Genomic DNA, 12,361 nt, shown 5'->3' with positions numbered 1-12,361 from the left:
AAATACTCATTTTTTATAGATATTTTTTAGGAACTTGTTTTTTTTTTTTGAAGAAAATAAAACGCGATTGTTTTGATTTTATAGTATGTTATTATTGACATCAAATAGTATACAAAAACGTTTTTTTACTTTAAGCGCCTTAAAAAAAGATAGGTGGCTGGTCAACAGGATTTTTGCTCTTCGGGACATCTGACACAAAAAGTTAAACTGGCAGGTGCTACAATACGAAATTTTTTTTGAAAAATATCTATAAAAAATGACTACTACTTTAAAAAAATAGGAATTGGTATTGAAAAACGTCAAGGTCAGCAGTGAGGAATCTATCGGAAAATATTGGCAGCACCTTTGCCAATGTGTGAAAGGCTGCTTGGCGGGTACTCACACGATTTAAATTGAACGAAACGTATGAAATAAAATAGTAGAATAAATATAATATAATATAGTATAATACAGTTCCGATTATACCAGAATGAAGTTGGTTAAAAAATTACTAGAAAGTATTATACTGCATAATTCCAAAAAACTGTGGAACTGTGAGGTATTTTAATGAATAGAATTCTAAAAAAAAAAATCGTGCAGGAAGAAAAGTGTAAAAATCTATGCAGTATTGTATTATAAGTTAAATATAAATCAGCATATATATATCTTCATATGTTTATATATATATTTAAGTACTAGTTGAAATCTACATATTTAATATAATCTGCATTTGCTTTTATGTACCTTCGTATATAGTTAATATTGTATATGTTTTAGGACAATAAAAAATCATTAAGTGAGTAGTGTAAATATAAATTAATTTAAAATTCATTAAAAATGTCGCAATGCTAGTAACTGAGACTTCATTTAATTTTTGAAATGCGTACCGTAACCGCTAATGTTTGCTAAGCAGAAATTTTGTAAGAAACTCGTACTTTCACAAATTTAAGGCCTTCAAAGTGGTTTCAGTAGTGCTCGCTTGATATGAAGAATAGGTATATGCAAGGAGGAAACAGCAATTCGTCAAATTATGTACAAAATCGTGAATTCCCACTCTACTTGTAGCTCGCAAGTGCTGATTGCATACAAACTGTTTAGTACTGCTGATGAAATTCATTAAAATGGTAATAGCATAAAAAAGTTATGAATCCTAAATCTCATAGAATCCAGAGCAGAACGTTCCAACTATACTCAGTATATGAGAACTTGAATAATTTACAAGTATGTAGTGAGAAATGCACGAGTTTCAGATGAATGGATCAATGAGCGTTAACAACAACAAGTAGATGTTCACCATGTCCAGTTTAGAGTCATATTTGAGACAAAACACGCCAAGTGTAACCGCGTTAGAACTTCATCACCTCGATTTTGAAGAAATTTGGTGTATGTATGTTCTGCAATTTAGTAACATAAATTGCGCAAACGGAAAGGAAGAAATATTGGAAGGTTGCCGAGACATAGTGGTTGAAAAAAATTTTTTTTGTGTCGAAATTTAAAAAAAAAAATTATGGTAAAAAATAAAACTTTAAAAGCGTCGAACCTTAAAAAAATAATTATTGCTAAACACTTTGGAAAAATTGGTAAAAATTCAAAAGCATAGAAATTTTAAATAAATGAAAAAGCTTATTTTAAAAAATGTGTACCAAAATTTTTTTCCCCTTTTTGGATATTAAACAAAAAATTCAAAAGCGTCGCAGTTTGAAAAAAAAAATTTTAAGTAATTCGAAAAATATTTTACTGAAATGTGTTCCCATTTTTTTCCTTAAATAAAAATATTTTTGACATTTTTTTCATAATTAAAAAAATTTAAAACCGTCGAAACTTGAAAAAATGAAGAAATTAATTAAGAAAAAGTTTAAAATTGCTTTCCATAATTAAAAAAAAAATCAAAACCTCCGAAATTTGAAAAAATTAAAAAACTAATATAATTTAAAAGAATTTGTACCAACATTTTCATAATTAAAAAAATTCAAAAGCGTGGAGATTTAATAAATATAAAAAAACTAATTGGAAAAAATGTTGTTAAAAGTGATTTAGTGTTGTAAAAAGATTTAATAAATATAAAAAAACTAATTGGAAAAAGTTTTGTTAAAAGTGTTCTAATGTTTTCCACGTTTTCAAGTTTTTTAATTATGAAAAATTTTGGTACAAATTTTGTTAAAAATGTTTTCCATAATTAAAAAAAGTTCGAAAGCGTCTAAATTTGAAAGAAATTAATAAAAGTAATTGAAAAAAATTTGATAAAAATTAAATTTAATTAAAAAATTAAAAAGGAAAAACATTTTATAAAGATTTTTTTCCATCAAAAAAATTCAAGTGTCAAAATTTGAAAAATTTATAAAATGGATTGAAAGAAATTTGGTAAAAATTGGTAAGAAATTTAGAATTTTTTTCTATTATAAAAAAAATGCAAAAAGTGTGGTAAAAATAATTTTTTTATTTTTATATTCAAAATTTTTCCCCCATTTTTTTTAATGAAAAAATCAAAAGCGTCAAAATTGAAAAAAAAAAACTAAAAACGTAATTGAATAAAACTGTTTACTAAATTTTGACTACAGTTCTCCCCCATTTTTTTATAATTAAAAAATCCAAAAGCATCGAAATTTGAAAAAAAAAATTAATTGAAAAAACAGTTTACCAAGATTTTTCCCCATTTTTTTCTAATTAAAAAATTCAAAAGTGTCGATATTTGAAAAAGATTAAAAAATAATTGGAAGAAGTTTATTAAAAATTGAAAACATTAAAAAACTATTTAATTACAAAAATAGTTTTACCAAAATGTTTCCCTTTTTTATACTTAAAAAACTAAAAAATGTCAAAATTTGAAAAAAATTAATTCAAAGAAATTCTATAAAAATTGGTAACAAATTTTTATAATGAAAAAATGGGAACAGATTTTGATAAAAATTATTTTTTTCTTTTAATATTTTCCGATTTCTTACTACTTAAAAAAATTCAAGCGTTAAAATTTGAAAATTAAAAAAATAATTAAAAAAAATTTGGTAAAAATAGAAAAAATTAATTGCAAATAACGTTTTATCAAAATTGTTCACCATTTTTTTTTCATATTTAAAAAAATTCAAAAGTGTCGAGGTTTAAAAAAAATTCAAAGAAATTCAATAAAAACTGGTAAAACAATTTGATTTTTTTTATGATGAAATAAATTGGAAAAGATTTTGGTAAAAATTAAAAGAACTCAAAAGCGGTGAAATTAAAAAGAATTAAAAATATAATTGAAAAAAATAGATAAAAATTAAAAAATTAATTGCAAAAAAGAGTTTTACCATAATTAAAGTATGTTTGCCATACTTTTCATAATTAAAAAATTCAAAAGTGTCAAAATGAAAAAAAAAAATTTAAATGAATTCAAAGAAATTCGGTAAAAATTGGTGAAAAATTTCAAAAAATGTATTGAAAAAAATTTGGTAAATTTTTATTCATTTTTTTCAAATTTCGACGCTTTCGAATTTTTTCAATTATGCTGAAATCAAAGTTTGGAATTTTTCCTTTAAAATAAGGAGCTGTGTCTTTTTTAGTCTTAGAATTTCACTCGACCGCTTCCGATCTACGCATAGACAAAAGGATCTTGCCACCTTACACGTTGGTGTTTTCCCCCAGCGCTTGCTAAGTTGATGCGAAGCCCACCCTTGCAGGAGTTGACCACAGGCGGTCAAGGAAATCTCAATTCTCTCATTTCGCAATGAATTTTGAAGCCTCCTCACGGGTCTGCTGCCCGCTACCTAACTCATCAGCCCAACAGTTTTCTGCAATACAACTACGAAAAGGTATCCATTTGAGTTTATTTTCAATGTATTCAGTTACTGTCGAAAGGGAACGAAGACATTCCCCGACTAGCTTCGAACGCATCATCAGTGAGTCCAAGGCCCTAATTGCCAATTGGTGCTCCCAGCTGTGCCAAATTTCAAATCATCTAATTCTTTCCATATTTGGAGACTCTACGATAATCTTACGCGGCCAAAGTATGAATAGAAAGTCGAGTGCAAGCTAAGACTCACACTGCGACAAGTAACTATGTACTAAAACTTTTTTAAAATCTGGCCGACCAAAATAAATTTGGTTTAGTGCTTATAAATTACAGGGTGAACGATATGAAGTGTTACCTATGCAAAACACCATAACTTTTTTGTGTGAAATTAGTTTTTATTGATTTCAAAGACAAAATTGTTCAAAAATGATTACAATTTTAACATTTATTCACTTTAGCTCGATATGACCACCTTTCGCCTTGACTATAGCCTTCAAACGGTTAAAAAATGAGTTGCATGCTGCACGAATGTGATCTTGAGGTATTTTGGCCCATTCTCGTATAATCGCTTTTTTCAGCGCATCCATACTGGCATATTTTTTAGTCCTCACCTTGCTCTCCAAAATGGACCAGATGGAATAGTCGATATTTGCGTCTGGCGAATCCGAAAGCCATTGTGTGGACGAAATGAAGTGTGGAACATGATTTTTTTAACCATTCTTGGTTCGCACGAGCCTTACGAGACGGTGCCGAGCCCTGTTGGAACGTCCATGGTCTACGACCGAAATGTTTGGGTGTCCACGGCTCTATAGCAGCTTCTAAAACATTTTCCCGATAATAAGTCGCATTCACTTTGACACCAGGCTCCATCAGCGGTCACTGCGGCCCAAACCATTACTTGCGATGGGAAATTGTTTCGAGTGGCCATACGTAGGCTCGAATTCTCGTATGAGCGTTCGGTCAAGTAAACACGATCGTCTTGAGTGTTTATGAACTGCTCAATTGGGTAAACTTTTTTCATCAGAAAACACAATGGTAGGAAATTCGCCACGTTCGTGCAAGCGCAGCAACTCCTTTGCTCTTTCGCAAATTTTTTTTTGCTGGAGTGAAAGATCGGGTGCTTTTTGGAACTTGTAAGCCTTGACCTTGAGCTTATTTTTCAATATGCGTCGAATGATGTCTTGCGATATTTTGAGTTCCTTGGCCATTTTTCTTCCACTTCGACGTGGATTTCGTTCAAGTCGAGCTTTCACTTTCCGAACCATTTCTGGCGTTGTTGCGGTTTTTTTGGTCCACCTCCATAGCGTTTCGCAATGCTACCAGTATCATTGTAACGTTTTATAGTGCGATACACAAACATTTTATTCACTTTGAGGTGACTGAGCTCACGAACAATGGCTTTTTCCAGCCAAATGGGATTTTCCAGCCAAATATAACGCAATCACACTATTACGTTTGAATTCCATCACAGAAAAAAAAATTGAACAAAACTGAGTTGCAAATGCTTTTGATGGCTTATAAACAATATATTGAACTGTCATTAGAACAATTTTATCGTTGATGTCATGAGCTGTTTTACAGATACAAGCAGTGTGAAGTTGGTAACTCTTCATATAACCCTATGTTAAATGAACAATGCTGACTTAGGTTAGGTGACACGCGTTTAGGATTTTTCTCACATACAATTTTTTTTCTAACTTTTCACATATCATTTGAATATTTACATATTTTTGTTTTGATGCAAACAATTTTATAGTTAGCTAAAATTTACTAATAATCCCGCCAAACTTTTACTGACATAGACATACGTATGCTAAGTAGTGAAGAACTATTATTGATGTGGGTCGAAAAATATTATAAATATATAAAAAAAATTAAAAAAACTGAAATGAAGCACACCCTTGAGAAACATATTTATAATACTCTACCACCAGAGAAATTTGTAAATAAATATTGTATCAATTATATTAGCATTAAGTGAGTGAATAGAATATTTACATTAAAATAAATATAATTTGAGTGCTAGTTACAAAAACTATAAATACTAAATGTGTTGAACTAAACAAAATATAGAGTACTAACATACATATAAACTTACATCTAAACTAGGCGGTTGGCTAAACGTATAGTTTTAATTAAATAAAAATAAAAAATAAAAACTTAAAATTATTATAAAATTTGCAAAATGTAAAAATATTAGTGAAAGAAATATAAGAAAAGTTAAATTAGCAATGCTACTGTTACATTATTTAAAAAAGGTGCAAATACTTTTCACGTACACTGTATTATTTGAAGCGCTTGCAGTGTGAACGCGTTGCCAGCAGCAACAAACAAGCCACCAAACTTTTCGCCGCTGCTAAATTGAAGCACAACTCAAAGCCGAATTACTCTAGGCTTAATAGCGGTAACTTAACTTAATGCAGCATAAGAAATGGGCAATATTTTTTCGATGGCCCTTCGTTTTATTATTATTATTATTATATTATTTTTGAGTTTTATATTAGTTTGGCGAAAAGGAAAGCTATTACTTTCTCGGTAGATGACTGTAGTGATCGATATCTCATAAAGTATCGATCAAACAATTTTAAGTTTATGCTCGTTGTCAAGGAGACATTCCACATTAAGAAAATTCATTTGCTATTTTTTGTTTGTTCCATTCGGTTGTGAGTTACAGGGTGTTAACAATGGAAGCCAACGAAGAGAGAATTCGGTGCATCCTGCGAAAATGCAAGCCAGGCCATTGAAATTGTGAATAGTGTTTATGAATGTTTTCGATGCGGTGGTAGCAGAGGAAGACCTTCTCTACGTTGGAAAGATCAGGTGGAGAAGCACTTGGCTTCACTTAGTGTTTTCAACTGGAGCCGGTTAGCACGGGAAAGAAACGACTGGCGCGTTTTGTTAAACTCGGCCAAAATCGCATAAGCGGCCAATCAAGAAGAAGAAGTTTATGGTGTCGATACTGTAACAGCTAATTATGTGGAATTTCGGTTTCGTGAAAAATGTCGATAAAATCACTGAAATAAACGAATTTGACCAGCATGTTAGTAGTCGTAGCATTGCCCGAGAGCCAAAGATCGATCATAAAACAGCCATTTGCGCAAAAATTGCACCAAAAAATAATGGATTACATTTTCGCCAAACTAATATTTCCCTTTCCCGTGCTTATATTGAGTGTTTTTTAGCTGCATGAGAACTATTGATATCGATAACTAAGGATTGACAGCTGAGAATGGCAAACTGTGTTGACATTTCTGTTCAGCAAGTTGTGGAAAGTCACCGCGAGTCGCTTAAAAATTGTAGAAATTTATTTATTTCTAAATGAGCACTGAGCGCCATGCTGATTGAATTTTTATTTCCCAAAGTGAATCAGCTCAATATCGACGACATTAGGTTCGAACAACACATCGCAACTCGGCATACAGCGCGCTTAACAATCCGTTTATCGCAATATTTAAGCCACTATTGACGCCTTGCAGCCCGATTTATTCGAAAAAGTAGTCAAAAGTTGGACTGTTGGATTGAACCATGTAACTCGTAGCCGCGGCGGACATATGCCAGATATCATATTCAAAAAATAAATCCAAAATATGCAAAAATAAAATTAAAATATCTACCAAAAAAAAAATATTGTATTCCAACAATATTTCTCTTTTTTATTATCATTTTAAGTTCTCAATCTCTTATTCTTTAATCACTCACAATTGATGTAAGGCCGTAGTTCAACAATCTAAAATCGATAGATTCTTAAGTTTCTTACGGCAAGCTGAGCTCTCAGCTCAACGCTCAATAAAGCGTTCAAAAAAATTAACTAAGTTAAGTTACGACAATTAAATCTGTACTAACCGATGCTTCAGCGCTTGCGTTCACTGAAGTGCTCAATTTGTAAAGCTAGCGCTCCATACCAAGCGTTCGACACGTAATAACTTTCAACGCTTTATTCAGCCGACAAATCTTATAGCTGAATAAAGCGCTGAACTCCATATTAAACGTGCCAGGCGATGTGGCTTTATCCAGCTACAACATTTAACGGCTGAATAAAGCGTGGAAAGCCACATCGCCTGGCACGCTTGATATGAGGTTCAAGCTTAACTCCTGTGCCAGCAATTAAAGCTCAGGCATATCAACCGCCAGCTCGGCGCAACAAAAAGTGGGGATTAAACACTGCATTTCTCAAATCTAGATTTTCCGCGTATTCACGTTATTTTCTTGCGTGTTTGGAACAAAAATGTCTTAACAAAAAAATGTCTTTTTTTATTTTATGATTTCTTTATTATTTGTTTGTTTTTTTTTTTTTGTTTTGGAGGGTTTTGTTTTAGTTTTTTTTCTATTATTTTTACAATAAATTAAATATTCTGTAAAACCAATGCGACTCGCAGCACTGGCGATGGAGGCCTTCGGCTGATGAGTTAACTTATCTTCAAGAAGTTCGAAAAGTACCGTTGTTTCTTCACTTGTAGACTTGTACAATATGAAACTGTACTATATGAACCTCGCACCTGTTTCGCCCATAATCCGCTCTCTCTCTCTCTCTCTCGCTCTAAACATGTTGTTAACCCACCAATGCAGCACTGCAAATGTCAAAGCACAGTGAATATGTATGTATACGATTTCACCAGGTAATAAATATGTATATGTTATACAAATATGTTTATATTTAGTGATTTATGTAGCTAAATGATTATATGAAGTTTAAAATAGAAAAACAAATTAACTAAAACAATTAAAGTAAAATATAAACTATTTACGTGTGTTTAAATACCAAATTTATTCAATAACATAAAATTAAACAAAACGAAATAAAAATGTCAACTTAATTAAAATTTTCTTTAATAATTTTTGTCTGCTGTACAGTTGTAGTAGGTAGATTTTTTAGAAATCCCAACTCACAGCCTGCAGACAACAACATTTTGAAGTAATTTTCCTTTTTAAAAATTACATCTGGGCTTTTATAAATTACCAGTTAAATTTCTAGTTAACCCTCTTTACTTGTTTGTCCCTCACTGCGCACATTTTTTCAAGCTTTATTGCTCAAAAACACCACTGTGTATGCCTTCTCTATATTTTTTCTAGATATTTTTCTACCCATTTACAATAAACTGTTTTGTAAAAATATCTTTATATTTATATGAGAACCCCGCTTTGTATGCTTATATAACACATTTACTAAATTGTAAATAAATTCCACTTATTCCAATTAATTTTTTTATTTCAGTTCTACAGTTGGCTACAAAAAATTTTAACTTTATATTTCATATTTATCTACGTACTTTATAATTTATATAAATGAAAAAAAAAAACCAAAAATATTTTCTACCAATTTTTTAATTTTGCATTGGTATTTGTAATGTTGGAATACAACAGCTTGACAGAAAGTCTATGCAATTTCCTCTGTACAAAAAAAAAGTATATTTGTTTGCATGCATTCACTCATCCAAGAACGCAACCAGCAAGTCGAAGTCCCCCAGTTGAAAGGAATGCTTTTATTTTTCTGGCAATTGGTGCATTATTTTTTTTTGTTCTTTTATTTATTATGCATTACCTTTTGTTTGCTTTTAGTTTTAAAATTTTTTTTTTCATTTTTTTTTATTTTTAATTTATATGTAATATATTTTTATAATTGCCTTTTTTCATTTTTTACCTCTCATTTTCAAACAAAGAAATATCACATATACACACACAAAAATGTAAAATATAACAATTATTATTTAACGAAAAAAATATAACAATCTAAAATATTATATTAAGTATGACGAACTAAGTAATGACTTGTAAAAATTTACTTCTAAGTTTAACTTTAATGGCTGTGAATGACAGAAAATTATTTACGCCGGGCATGAACTGATATAAGAATTAAATACGCAACCACTTGGTGAAGTCTTGCGCTGAAAATATGACAAGCATAAAAAGCGAACCATATTCATATGAGTACCCTACAGTACCCCTACAAAGAAAGTTTTTAAACGACAGCTATTTTTTATTCGAAATTTTATTCCACATTAAAACCCAAAAATTAGAAGGAAAAAAAACGTTTTCACTATTTAATTAAGAATTAATATATCGGGTGTTTGTTGAAGAGCATAAGAACTATCGATATCGATAGCTATGGCTTGACAGCTGAGAATGGCAAACTGTGTTGACATTTCTGTTCAATAAGGCGTGGTAAGTCATCGTGAATGTTTTAACGCCAGAACAACGCTTTCATATTAATTTGAAAAAAAATAAAATAAATCTGTGCGCGAAATGTTGAAGAAGATGCGATGTCGATTCGTTCAACTTGGCTTGTAAGATTATAATAAAAAAATGCATTACACCAAAATTTCTGTTTTGTATTATCATTTCAAATTCTTAAGCTCTAAAAAACGCCCGATATTTTTGATATGTCAGTATATTTTTTTGGCTGATTTATTTTAGTTTTTTTTTAGAAAACTTAAAAATTTAAATGCAAAAACTTTAAAAAAACTTCAAAAACTTTAAATATACTAAAGAGCATAAAAAAAAATTATTTTGATTGAAACAATTAAATACAAACATTAAGAGATTTACTATTAATATATTCAAAAAATATTTAATGCAGAAAATCACATTAATTCAAAATATTTTTGAGTTCTAATAAATACTTTGAAAAAATTCGTACAAGTTTATTTAAAAATATAATCATTTACTTCAATTAACCGTTTTAAATACTATACCTATGTAAAAAAAAAATTATAACCATAAAAAATTTAATATTTAAAAAATTTATAACCATAAACAAGTTTTTTAATTAAAAATTCAAACTAAAGTTTTAAATAAAGTTAAATTTTGAAATAAAGGTAAAATGTTAAAAAAAGTAAAAATTTTTAATAAAATTAAATTTTTAAAAGCAATTAAAATAAAATTAAATTTAACATTTAAATAAATTAAATTAAATAAAATTAAAAATTTTAAAAACGTGCTAATTATAATAAAAATATGTATTAAAACAATTTATTTAGATTCGAAAAATTAAATAAATATTTGAACCATACAAATTAATAAATTTTTAATTTTAATAAAAAATAAATAAATAAATAATTTATAAAATAATAATAATTTATAATAATAAAAAGTGTGCATAAAAAACATTTATTTCAATTTAATCAAAATAAATACACTTAAAAAATTTACTAGATGAACTTAATAATTATAATAAAACTAAAGTAAAATGTATACTAATCAAAAGCAACAACATTTATAAAATTGTTTATTAAAACAAATGGCATATATTAAAAGAAATTATGCACTATAATAAACAAATACTATTAAAAAATTAAACAAAAAAATTTTTTTAATTTTCAAATCGTTAAAATTTATTAAAAACATTAAATAAGTACAATTGAAATATTTTACAAAGCGATTTATAAATTTTAAAACAATTATATATTTACTTAAATACATAACCAAAAATTTATAGAAAAACTTCTAGAAACTAAAAACAGTTATTAATTAATTTAATTTAATTTAACTTTAAAAATTTAATGCATTTCTGAAATCTTGAATTTAAAAAGTTAAATAAATTAGTAATAAATAAAAACAATAACAAAAACTTTTTAAAATTTTAATTGTAAAAAACTTAACAAATTTAAAATATTTAATAATTATTGTAGTATTTAAAATAATTATTAATTAAAGATTTAATATTTAATTTTAAAATTTAAAAAGTTAAATAAATTATAAAAATTATCAAAACTCAAAACTTTTAAATTAAAAGAAAATCGAATTTAAATAAATTAGTTAAAAACTAAAAACAATGAAAAAAAAGTTTTCAATTTTAAGTGTAAAAAACTAAATAAATTTAAAATATTTAATAATTATTGTAGCATTTAAAATACTTATAAATTAAAATAATTTTTGAAGATTTAAATATTTAATTTGAATTTTTTTTAATTATTAATTAAATAATAAAAAATTTCACTAAAAAATGTCAAATAAATAAATTTAAAATATTTAATAATTATTGTAGTATTTAAAATACTTATAAATTAAAATAGTTTTTGAAGATTTAAATATTTAATTTGAATTTTTTTTAATTATTAATTATTAATTAAATAATAAAAAATTTCACTAAAAAATTTCAAATAAATTAAAAACATTATTAATTAGATACATTAAAAGAAATATTAATCAAATACACCTGTTTTGTATGCTTCATTTATAATATTTTATATTTTTTGCTAAGTTTTCGATTTGGATGGTTTAACCTTTTTTTGTGTATTTTTAACGCTTATTTTTTTGTATTTAGAAATAGCTTTTTTTATCTTTTCGTTTTTGTTTTTCTATTTTATAAAAATAATAAAGAAATGAAATTTTTTCGCATATAATTTTATAGAATTATGAAAAACTATAAATCCGAACCCTTTATTCTTTTCGATATTTTAATCTTATTTATTGCTATGCATACAGCATTATTTTAAATCATTAATTGCGTGATACTAAAAGAAACTTCTACACTGTATAATTAAACAAAAAATACATTTTATAAAAAGAAAATATCGCCGTTCAAAAATAAAAATAAAATTAAGATAAAGCCATTTTATCGTTACTTAAAGGAGTAAATTTTCTAATAATAATTAAAATTTATAATAATAATCAATTAAT

The 12,361-nt window shown here is 27.4% G+C and overlaps 1 protein-coding gene across 2 annotated transcripts in view; it reads left to right on the top strand.

Moving 5' to 3' along the window:
- LOC128858773 (fasciclin-2) overlaps nt 1-12,361 on the top strand; it is a 103,175-nt gene that overhangs the window by 85,610 nt on the left and 5,204 nt on the right. The gene's annotated exons all lie outside the window — the stretch shown is intronic.

The sequence above is a fragment of the Anastrepha ludens genome, chromosome 3 (genome assembly GCF_028408465.1).
Source record: "Anastrepha ludens isolate Willacy chromosome 3, idAnaLude1.1, whole genome shotgun sequence".
Classification (NCBI taxonomy): Eukaryota; Metazoa; Arthropoda; class Insecta; order Diptera; family Tephritidae; genus Anastrepha; species Anastrepha ludens.
Note: the sequence above shows the minus strand (reverse complement) of the source record. Positions and strands in the feature narration are given on the sequence as shown.